Here is a 10,742-nt window from a genome sequence, read left to right as displayed (position 1 = left end):
TATAAATATTTTCTCCTAGTTTTTTCATTTTTTTATGTGTGCATATTCGTGTGTATGTATGTATGTGTATAAACCAGAGGTCAACCTTAGGTGTCATTCCACAGCAGCTACTCACCTTGCCTTTTGAGCAGGGACTCCTACTGGCCTATGGCTCACTACATGGGCTGGGCTGACTGGTGGGCCGGTGAGCCCCAGGAACCTGAATGTTTACCCCCTAGCACTGTGTGGTTACAAGCCCACACCATCATACCCAGTTTTTCATGTGGATGCTGGGGATTAAGGGAAGACTTAGACCTTCATGTCTGAGCAGTAAGTACATTCACCAGCTGAGCCATCTCCCCAGCCTCTTTATAGGATCTTTTTTGAAGAACAAAAGGTTTTCATTTTTACTAACTTTTCTTTTTATTAGTTTTACCTTTTATGGCGATATGGATGCTTGTAGTGTGAAATCTGAGAAAGACTGGAGTTGGGGTCCCGCCTCTTATCCTGTGCAGTTTCTGGTGGCTGTGGATGGGCAGTGGAGGCAGGTGGACACAGGTATGAGAGGTTCTTCAGCTGCTCTCTAGTTTGGGCTTTGATGTGTGTTGCCGTGATTTGGGTTTCCCACTCCGGGGTCTCCTGTGCCTGGCAAAGACTGCGAAGTGACGATGTCATGGAAAGAGAAGAAACAAAGCCATCAAAGGCATTTTACCCTCTAGACCATCTTAATGGAAGATTTTCTGACATCTCTCCCTGCTCCTTGGACTAGTTGCATATACCTCATTCTCCAGGCTCCACCGGGGTGGGTGGGGCTTTATAGGCCCTCTCTGTGTGGGTGTGCCTGGCTTCCATTGCTGTACAGCCTACTTGCTTTCAGAGCATTTGTATCAAAGATAGCTAAAAATGAGTTCAAGTATTGCCTCGGTGGCATGATGCTTTGATTAAAGTCTTCTTCTCTAAAGTAGGACCTACCAACCTCTCTATTCTGTTGACACACTGGACTATGTCATTCCTCATTGTTGGGGGCTTTTGTGGCTCCCAGTGTCCCTGGCTTCTACTGGGGATGTCATAGCACTTTCCTCCCCACCCTTCTATGTTTCTAAGAACCACAAATGTCTTTAGAGATGATGTCCAAGGGTCCAGACCACTTGGGTTGAGAACCCTGAGAGGAGATGCTAATGTTTATGATTTGATCATCAATTTGATTTGCATGTGAAACAGCAGGTGCACCTCATTAGTGCCATTATCACATGCAATTAAAAGGTGCTCGCACCAAGGCCTGGTTCTCTTCTGGCAGCCCAGCAATGAGCCCAGTTAGTATCTGTGGAATAGAGGACTGGATGGCTGTGCTTAATATCCAAAAAAAAAAATCTTAATACTACCTGACTTCAGGGGAGCCAAGAGGCTTTAGCTGGGAAATTGAGCCCTAGCACTCTGAATCCCTCTCTGCATGGTTGAATGTGGGTTTCCTTGCCCACCACCCCCACTAACTGAAATAGGAGCACAAGGACCTTCAGGTTCCTGCCTGATTAAAGCCCACATCCTCTGTTAGTGCTGTTAAAGCTGGGCCTCGAAGCTCAGAAAAAGCATCTCTATGACTTCTTTGCAGGGCTCGGATGTCACCTACCCACTTACTGATCTGCTAAAGAAGGCATCCTTCCCCATGAAGATGGAAACTCCCTACACACAATGCACACACACACACACACACACACACACACACACACACACACACACAGACACCTTCACTTTTCAGGGTAATTTGACATGGGGTCATCTTGAGACTTAATTCATAATTTATTGGGCGAGTAGTCTGGCTTTCCTGGCTAGAAAGACAGGTCTCCTCAGATGAAGGAGGGAGTAGAGTTGGGGTGGGGCTCAGAGTTGCTTAGCTCAGTGGGTCCTGGAGATAAGTGGTTCAGAAAGTGCCAGGGAATGAATACAGAGGTGTGAAACATAGCACAGGGTGTGTGTGAACTTTCAGGGTCTTCTCTCCACTTGGCAGTTGCATTTCCCGAACACGACTGATAGAGCGAGTAGCTTTGGTTTAGCAAAAACAAGCAGCCACAGGGAGAGAGCCGACGGTCTGTGGGAAGGAGGACATACCAAGGGCAGAACTTGTGATGCCACTCGGCTTCCTGCTGCTGCTCTTCGGAGAGTTTAGGGAAATAACTGCCCAGTAACTCAGCCTGGTATTACCATCTCCCCATGCTTCTTGCTGGAAGCAGCAGCTCATTAAAATGTCTGTCCCTCTGCTTCCAGCCTCAGCGTTCCTCCACAGGCTGTGGCAAACTGGAGGTGACACATTGGATGAGGTGAACTATCAGGCTGAAGGTATAATTGCTGGTCATAAGCCTTCCTTTCTAGGATGCACTGACATAATTGGCTGGATTCCTTCCTCTTCCACACAGGAAAGTTTCAGGTTCTTACACACACACACACACACACACACACACACACACACACACACACACACACACACACACACCAGAAAATCATGATGTGAATTGGTGCCAGTGCTGCCATTGCTTTGGCTATGATTATAAATGAAGGGAAGCCAGTGACATTGTGGAATGGCCTGGGCAATGGAGGAATGTGTGGTCTTCTGTGCATCCCATAGGTTCTCTTGGAGTCCTGAGGCATGAGGTGTGGGAGCTGACCCATACCCTGAGAGCTTCTACCCATAAGGTTCTGTATCCTTGGTCTCCACCCACTAGATGGCATAACACCACTTACCCAAGTAGTATGACAACCAGAAGTGTCTTCAAAAATCCCCTGGGGACAGAGTTGCCCCCACCCTGAATGAAAGCCACCGCCCTAGAGTAACAAACACTATGTTCAGTTTGGCACTCTTGAAAGCTGTGGTCACTTGTTTGTTCCAAGTGTTTGGTGAGTTAAGCCCAGGTAGAGGAACACAGTGTTTCTTCACCTTTTCCTTCACTGGCCTTTAAACTCCACCAAAGGAAGCACTGTGGCATATTAGCCAAGAGTACAGGCTCTCAGCCAAAGGTCTCTCTACCATGTATGAGCTATGCAATCTAGGTGGGTTGCTCATCTTTTTTTTCTGGTCCCCAGTTTCCACCATTGTAATGTAGAAACAGCTAAGGCCTACTTCTTATATGGAGGATTAAATTGAATTTTCAATGTAAAATACAGTGTCTGACATTTAGTAGATGCTGTGTTCATTTAATCTGTTATAATGAAATACCATTGGCTGGTGAGCTTACAAACAACAGAAATTTATTTCTCACAGTTGTAGAGTCAGGGAAGTCTGCAGTGGCTGGTAAGGGCTCGATTTCGGTGGTACCTTCTGGTTGTTTCCTCATGTGTTAAGCAGGACTAGTTATCTATGGGGTCCCCTTTATAATTGCACTAATACCATTCATGAAGCCCCACCCCTAAGATCTAATCATCTCTCAAAGATATGATTTTTGTTATTATCATTATTATTGAGACAGAGTTTCACTGTATTTCCCTGGTTGGCTTGGAATTCACTATGTAGACAAAGCTGGCCTTGAATTCATAGAGAGGCATGTCTACCTCAGGAGTGCTTCGACTAAAGGCATGTGTGTACAAGAATCAACTTCTGATAACATCACATTGCAGGTTAGAACTTCAATAAGTGAATTCTTAGAGGATACATATATTCAAACTACAGCAGCGTGCATCCAGTTAATGATGGCTATTATTCCCAAGTACTTAACAGTGTAGCCTATAGATTTTAAGTAAGTTAGAATTGGGAAGAAAGATTTAATTGCCGTTGGCACACAGACTAGAAATGGAGCAGTTAACTTCCATTGAATTACAATTTGGTTCATAAGCATGTATTGAATCCCTTCTATAAGCTAGGCACTGTACTAAATTCATGGCATAAAATATTAATAAATAATTATCTTTATTTAAATGTTTGATATGGAGATATAGAGACAAATAGATCAAGTTGCTCATCAGAATAGAGCCGCCTCTATTTATTGACAGAAGAACATGGACAGCCTGTAACATTCACTGTAGTATATAGGAAAGGAGCTCACTGTGTTATGTGTCTACATTTCTCTCTCTTTCCAATAGATACCATTTGTTAGTTTTTCATGGTCTTCTGACTTGTTCTGTGCTCTGCAGCTTTCTCTGCTGCCTTTCCATCCAGCTTTCACCTTTCAGCTGATGTTGAATCCAACATCCTGTCATGCATGTTTTTATAAGCAGAAAAAAAGATTCTAAGAGAATTTCATTTCTGAAACTTTGCAAAATATATAGTGCTATGCAGCATGAAATGGTCGTCAGCAACAGTTGTGTAGTGGTAGCTCAATGATGTCCTTTAGTCTTTTTGCAAATGAGTATAATTTTTGCATAGTTGATTGTATCATAAATAGTCTTGTTGTCAATTAAAGTTATGTCTTTTCCAACCCTAGGGAGGCCGAGGCACAAGACTAAGCATTCTGAGGCCAGCCCAGGTTCTATAGCAAAAGTATCTCAGCAACAAAAAACAAATATTCCAGTTACCCAGCATTAATTACTACTAATATACTACTTCTTGGTTTTCATAACAGTGAGTAACACTGTTGGGTTGATGCCATTAACCACTACTCAGTGTTGGGTGACATTGGTCATGTATGTTCTCCCAGAAACAGCAAGGTGATTTGATAAGGAAGCACTTCTAGGCGAACCCAACAGGGGATGGGAAGAGAGAGCCTTAGAAAAGGGAGGAGCTAAGCAAGATATGGTATCAGGGCCAAGTCCTACTACAGAGCTCATGGGCATTCTGGAGAGTCATTTACAGCGAGACCAGGAGTCAATGGCTATTAGCCTTCTGGGAGGAAATAGTGTCTGTAAACACTTAAGGTCCATGAAGAAAAGTGGGCTTTGCTTCCCACTGGCAGTTGTCCAGAGGTAGCAGGTGCAAACAGTTAGCAATGGAGCACACAAAAGCTAGAGGGCAAGTATGCTGAGCTGCTAAAAGGCTACCCACAGTGCCACTTCCATTGGAGATTTAGATTGCAATTAAAATTGCCAGTTTAGCTGCTTATTGCAATCATTTTGCTTCTAGAAATAATCAGTTTTGGATGCAGATCTTTTATTCTCACGCAGTTATTTGATAAAGGGAGTTTGTTGTTTAACAGATATATATATATATATATATATATATATATATATATATATATATATATATATATATTTTAAGAATACATCTTTATTCCGGACTGGCTTTCAGAAAATTTTTTAAAACCATTTGTTCTTATAACCCTTGGCCTTTGTAGTTTGCCTCAATCAGCATCAATTTAAAGAGCACTGAGTTCTCCTCAATGAGAGGAGGACCCAGAGATAGCATCAGTGTTCTTGCAAAGGACTGGTGAAGTTATGTTCATGGCCTGGCTTTGCATATAGACTGAATAAACAGCATCTCAATGGGAGGTAAAAGAAACAAAAACATTTTTTAGGCTCAGACAGTAAAGGCACTTGCCACCAAGTCTCATGGCCTGAGTTCAACCCCAGAACCACATGCCAGAAGGAACAAACTGGTTCCTGTAAGTTGCCCTCTGATCCCCACATGCATGTCATGGCACACCCTCCTTGCACAAATAATTAAAATGTAAAAATAGATTTTTAAATGTACCTTAATTATGTTATTAAAGCAATTGTGAATTCACAATTATTTTTTTATCCCCAAAGTACAGTATCTGTTATACTTTTTTTTTGTAATACAATGAAATTGTTTCCCTGTTTATCAAAATGGTAAGCCACTGGTTGATATCACTGTAGTACTGAAGACCTCTCTTGGTTGGTGGATTAGGAAATTCCCCATCTGAAGCATTGTGGATTTAATGGGTTAAGTCTGTACACTGATAGGCATAGCTTACTATCATGAATGGCTTTGGGGAGGTGGGGGATATACACACCACATTTATCATCCCACCACTACCAACCACTGTATTCCTTTTTATACCTCATACCCACTCTTTCTTGTTTAAAACATCTAAGGAAACGGTAAAGACACACGTGGAGTAGTAGAGGAGAAAGCAAGCTTGATGAAGAGGTCACTCACTCTGCATCTCCTGATGAGTGGAGGTAGAAGTTGGATTTGAACTCCAAGCAAATTGAGTCTGAAACCTTGAAGGAAGTGGAGGAAAATGTTCCTGATCTTGTATTTTTCAAAGTAGACAACTAACAAATCTTCTTTAGCCTACCCCTGCCCCCTCCAAAAAAAAATCAGTATGAAAAATATATGGGTAAAAGGCACTTTACCAATAGAACATACCCTTTTCCCTTTGGGCCATTGCTGCCATACATTTCAATGGTTGAAAATGTCTTTCCTAAGCATTTTTAGGCTGGTTCTTGACCCAGTCGATTAGTGTGCTAGGTCAAACATACATGCATACCTGTTGAATTCACATTAAAAAACAAAAAACTATGAATAACTTCAGGGAATTTAAGTTTCTTTACAGTAACCTGGAAAGACCTTTTAAAGCTCCAGCAGCTCCAGCTGCCATTTCCTGTTTGTCCCTCCCTAAGTTAAAAGATGCTGACTCACGTGGACTGTGGCGTTCTTATCAGAGATGCACACCGTGATATGTTCTAGCTCGCTTGCTCTTCTGGTTTGGTTATCTTAAGGAAAACAAGGATGGCCCGAGGGACATAATTTCTGGAATGGCTTGCAGAAGTTTCTGTTGTAATCTTCTGGCTTCCATGTTTAAGGCTAGCCGCTTCTTGGCTTCATAATCTTAACTCCAGTTACTTATGGATGAACTGTTCCCACTGCTTTGCAGAGGGCCTTAAATCTTCATAGACCAACTCCTGAAGGGTCTCTAGAACACTGCTTGTGAAATGCTCTCTAGAGTTGGAAACATTTTTTTCTGCTGGCAAAAATATCAGTAGGAAATAGTTGGTCTTGAGCATCACAACCTGTGAAAAGGTTTTCATTTCTCCTTTGAGCAGTCCTTGTCGAAAGCTGTTGAGAAGATGTGGTCCTTCTCATGAAATCTGGTTTGCAGGTGTGTTCCTACCAGTCATTTCCCCTTAGAAGAATGGGCACATGGACAGATCTATGAGGGAGCATCTAGGTTTGAAGAAGAGAAACCTCAGAGCTTTCCCTGTTGGCTGTCTCTTGGACTGGGAAGAAGTGATGGAGGGAAACTGGGGAGTAGAGTGGGAGGTGACCTTTCTTGCAATACTATCAGTTTTTCATTCCAGCTTCCTGGCATTCTTGTGACCCTCCTTTTTATGATAAGGAGAAATTCAGGAGACTCGCTGATTTTTACACAGTAGTATACTTTAACCAGTATTACCAATTTTTAATGTCATCTGGACTTCCCAATTTTGGCCTCATCTAATGAGCCCCCTGTGGTTTTCTTGGCCCTGGGAGGCAAGGCAATTTATGTGCAGGCAGTCTGCCTTTCAAGATTTGGATACACCCCAGAGAACGACATAAATAAATGTGGGCTCTTCAGTCTCTCCGTCTCCCAGTATTGCTTCATTTTACTTGGGATTTATGAGATGGGGGTGTTCCAATGCAATCTGTAAATAGTGTTTCACCCTAAAAGGAGCCAGAGAAGTGACTGACTGTACGTGGGACAGGAAATATACAGATGAACCTAAGGACATTTTGTCAAATTAGAAGACAAGGAAGCTGGGGACACTCCCTGATCAAATTGAATGTTTCAAGAATCAGCTTGAGGTGACTTGATTGACTCTCGACAAGAATAATATTTACAGTGGATCAAGCCTCTAGAAGATGTTGAAAGCATGAGTTTGTAATGACCAGAAAACAAAGCAGAACACTCTGGTGAACTCAGAATTGTCAATGAAGTCATTTTGAATTGACAACTGTCTGGCATTTGTTCCACCTTTCCCACACATACTGAGGTTCATATGGAGCCTTTCTTTTTATCTAGATTCCTACTAGTGAAGGAAGCAAACTTAGTTATAAGAGCATCTACCATTTTGGAACCTCTAATTTTAAAAAAGAAGGTACTTGGGTAATGATCATGGTACAAAAGCAAAGCAGTTGACCTGAGCCTAACACCTTTGACAGCACCATTGCAATACAGCCTTCCCTGAAGAATCAGTGGAGTGCCTTAGCCTCTGGGTCAGGGTTGCAGATAACCTTCTAGGTAGTAAGTTTTCTGTTCTTCAGGCCACACCGTCTCTGTTGCCAACCACTCTGCTCTGATTCTATCAATTTTACAGAGGAATGCAGTTATTAAATTCCAGTGGGTATTAGAACCACAGTTAAAAGTAAAGCAAGGTGAGACTGTTGTTGTTGTTGTTCTGAAAAAGCAAGAGGGTCATCAACTTGCTGTAATGTCGGGAGCTTACGGAAATCTTGAATCAAATAAAGTTATAACAGAAGACAATCAGGACAGTGAGAACATTGGAGAATTAGCATTTGAAGGAGCTATTGATTTTGCTAAGTGATAATGATATTGTGGGTCTATATCCTGTCTAGGGGGTACATGTTTGAATGGTCCTGAATGCTGTTCTATGATGTCTGCAGTTTGCTTCAGCATAATCTTTGACATGCAAGAGATAAGCCATGAATTTGATCATTGTTATTGCTAAATGTTGAATATTGTGGACTTATATTTTTCCATATATTTTATGAATACTATAATACATGATTCGGTGTGTATACACATACATATGTGTGTTTGCACCACACATGTAGTTTATTATTGTTAGCTCTTCCAATATATTTTAGTGAGTGACGGAGGATAGACTATTGTCCTTTCTTTAGACACTCTTGGGTCCCCCAGAGCAGATGAGAAATATCTGGCCAAGTCTCAGAGCCTATAGACTTATGTTGTGGTTTTTTTTTTTTACACCAAAATGTTTACATATAGCTTGCTATGTTAAATACAGCATGTGGACATGGGATTTATTGTCTACTTGTGCTATGGATAAGATATATTTTATATAAAAATAGCTTGTTAAATAGAAAATTAGAAAATAACACCATTTACCAGGCTATCTCATTTTCTGTTCTATAGAAGGGCAGCAACGAATCAGTCTAGGGCTCTGTTTGCAAGTCCTTATGCAGCCCAGGCTAGTGATGGACAGAGAGCCACAGAAATCAAGACACATGACCAGTCCCCTGAGGAGCGGCACTGGAAGCAGGGCATTTGTGGTGAGAGTGAGGGCCCAGCCGTACCAGCCCTTCTCTTTTTTCACATTTCCTGTTTAGTAACGCTAAATCCAGACTTGTATGTGCCGTCTCCTGAATTTCAGTTTCCTAAAGTATTTTTGGAACACCACATTCCAAACCATATCCCAAGCAGTGGGATTAGGCCCTCGCTCCTGCCTCTGATTTAGTGCTTGCCAATGGTGAGGCTCTAAATAGACCCCGTAGGCTCCGGGACTCTAAAGGCTCCTGGTTTTGAGCTCCCTGTCTAGTAGGGAATAGGTGGGGCAGCTTGAAAACAAGCCAAATGAGAGGTGAGGAGAGAGGTGACATATTCACAGAGGAGGAGTCGGGGAATCTTTGGTGGTCACTAAGTGAACAATAGAGAAAAAAGGAAAGGAAAGGCCAGCAAGAGAAAACAATCCTGGAAGAGGCGAGGTGGGAGGCTGAGGGCTCTGCAACCCACCAGTGAGGGATTTTTATTTGTTTATTTATTTTTTGAGGTCAAGAGAGTGTCATGAACCATCAGGAGGAAATAGGTAGCAAGCTACTGGAAGCCTGACAGTGAAATTAGCAGAGATTTCAGCTTTGTCTCTGTAGATGTGACAGTTGAAGCTACTAAGTCTATGGCATGTGTTTCTCTCACGGCTGCCATGGCCACGAGACACATTTTCAAGTATGCATTTTGAATCTGGCATTTGCAGAACTAGCAGCCCATTATTTACTACGCTAAGCCATGCTTACCGCTCAGAGCAGTACCCAATTATTCTGGAGCGTTCCCTTGCTGGGGTGAAAAGGCTTGGAGTAGGAGAAAGACAACATTTGGAAGCCTGTGCCTGTGGCGGTAGTTTCATTGGTAGGCTTATGATCTCCCTCAATGATGGTCTAAAGCACAGGAATTGCTTTTTATTGTTGCAAAAAACGTTATTCAAGAAAGCGAAACACTCAAACCAGATTTATGAACTTCTATATCCATGTTACCCAATACATTTGAGCCAAATACTTATTCTTCCTCTCATACCCAAGTTTGAAGAGTTTTTTTTTTTAAATGAAAATAATGCTATATTCTTCCCATTGCAGGATTCTGCTTGTCCTGCAAATGAAGCATTTTAAAACCAGCCACACTTCTTTCATGTAAAACAGTATCTATAGGGGCATGAGTGTATTTTATTATTAGGACTTACTCAAACCTGAAGAGATTTATGGATCCACTAGTACTCCAGGCTCATGAGCTTATTCTTAGACATGTGTACAAGCCAGGTGAGTTTAGATTTGAGAGCATTTGGCCAAGCAGAAGTTATGCCCAGAACATCCATCAAAAATTGCCCTGATTCCAAGTTCCACACAGCCTGGAGACTGCCCAGTGTGCTTTTCAGAAGCCCAACATGGACATCTCTCAAACTTCCCTGGGCAAAGAAACCAAGAAAAACACTCCCACTATAATGAAACTGTTCTTTCAGAATGGTAACCAAAGTAACTTTGTTTGGGAGAGTATCCATGCTGATGCCAAGATATTAGGGCAGTTGAGAATTTTATTCTCATTTGTCCTTCTCATTTCAAAACTCTCTCTCTCTCTCTCTCTCTCTCTCTCTCTTTCTCTCTCTCTCCCTCCCTCTCCCTCCCTCTCTTTTTCTCTTTTCTCCCTCCCTCC

This window comes from Cricetulus griseus, chromosome 2 (assembly GCF_003668045.3).
Source record: "Cricetulus griseus strain 17A/GY chromosome 2, alternate assembly CriGri-PICRH-1.0, whole genome shotgun sequence".
Lineage (NCBI taxonomy): Eukaryota > Metazoa > Chordata > Mammalia > Rodentia > Cricetidae > Cricetulus > Cricetulus griseus.
This window is presented reverse-complemented; position numbering follows the sequence as displayed.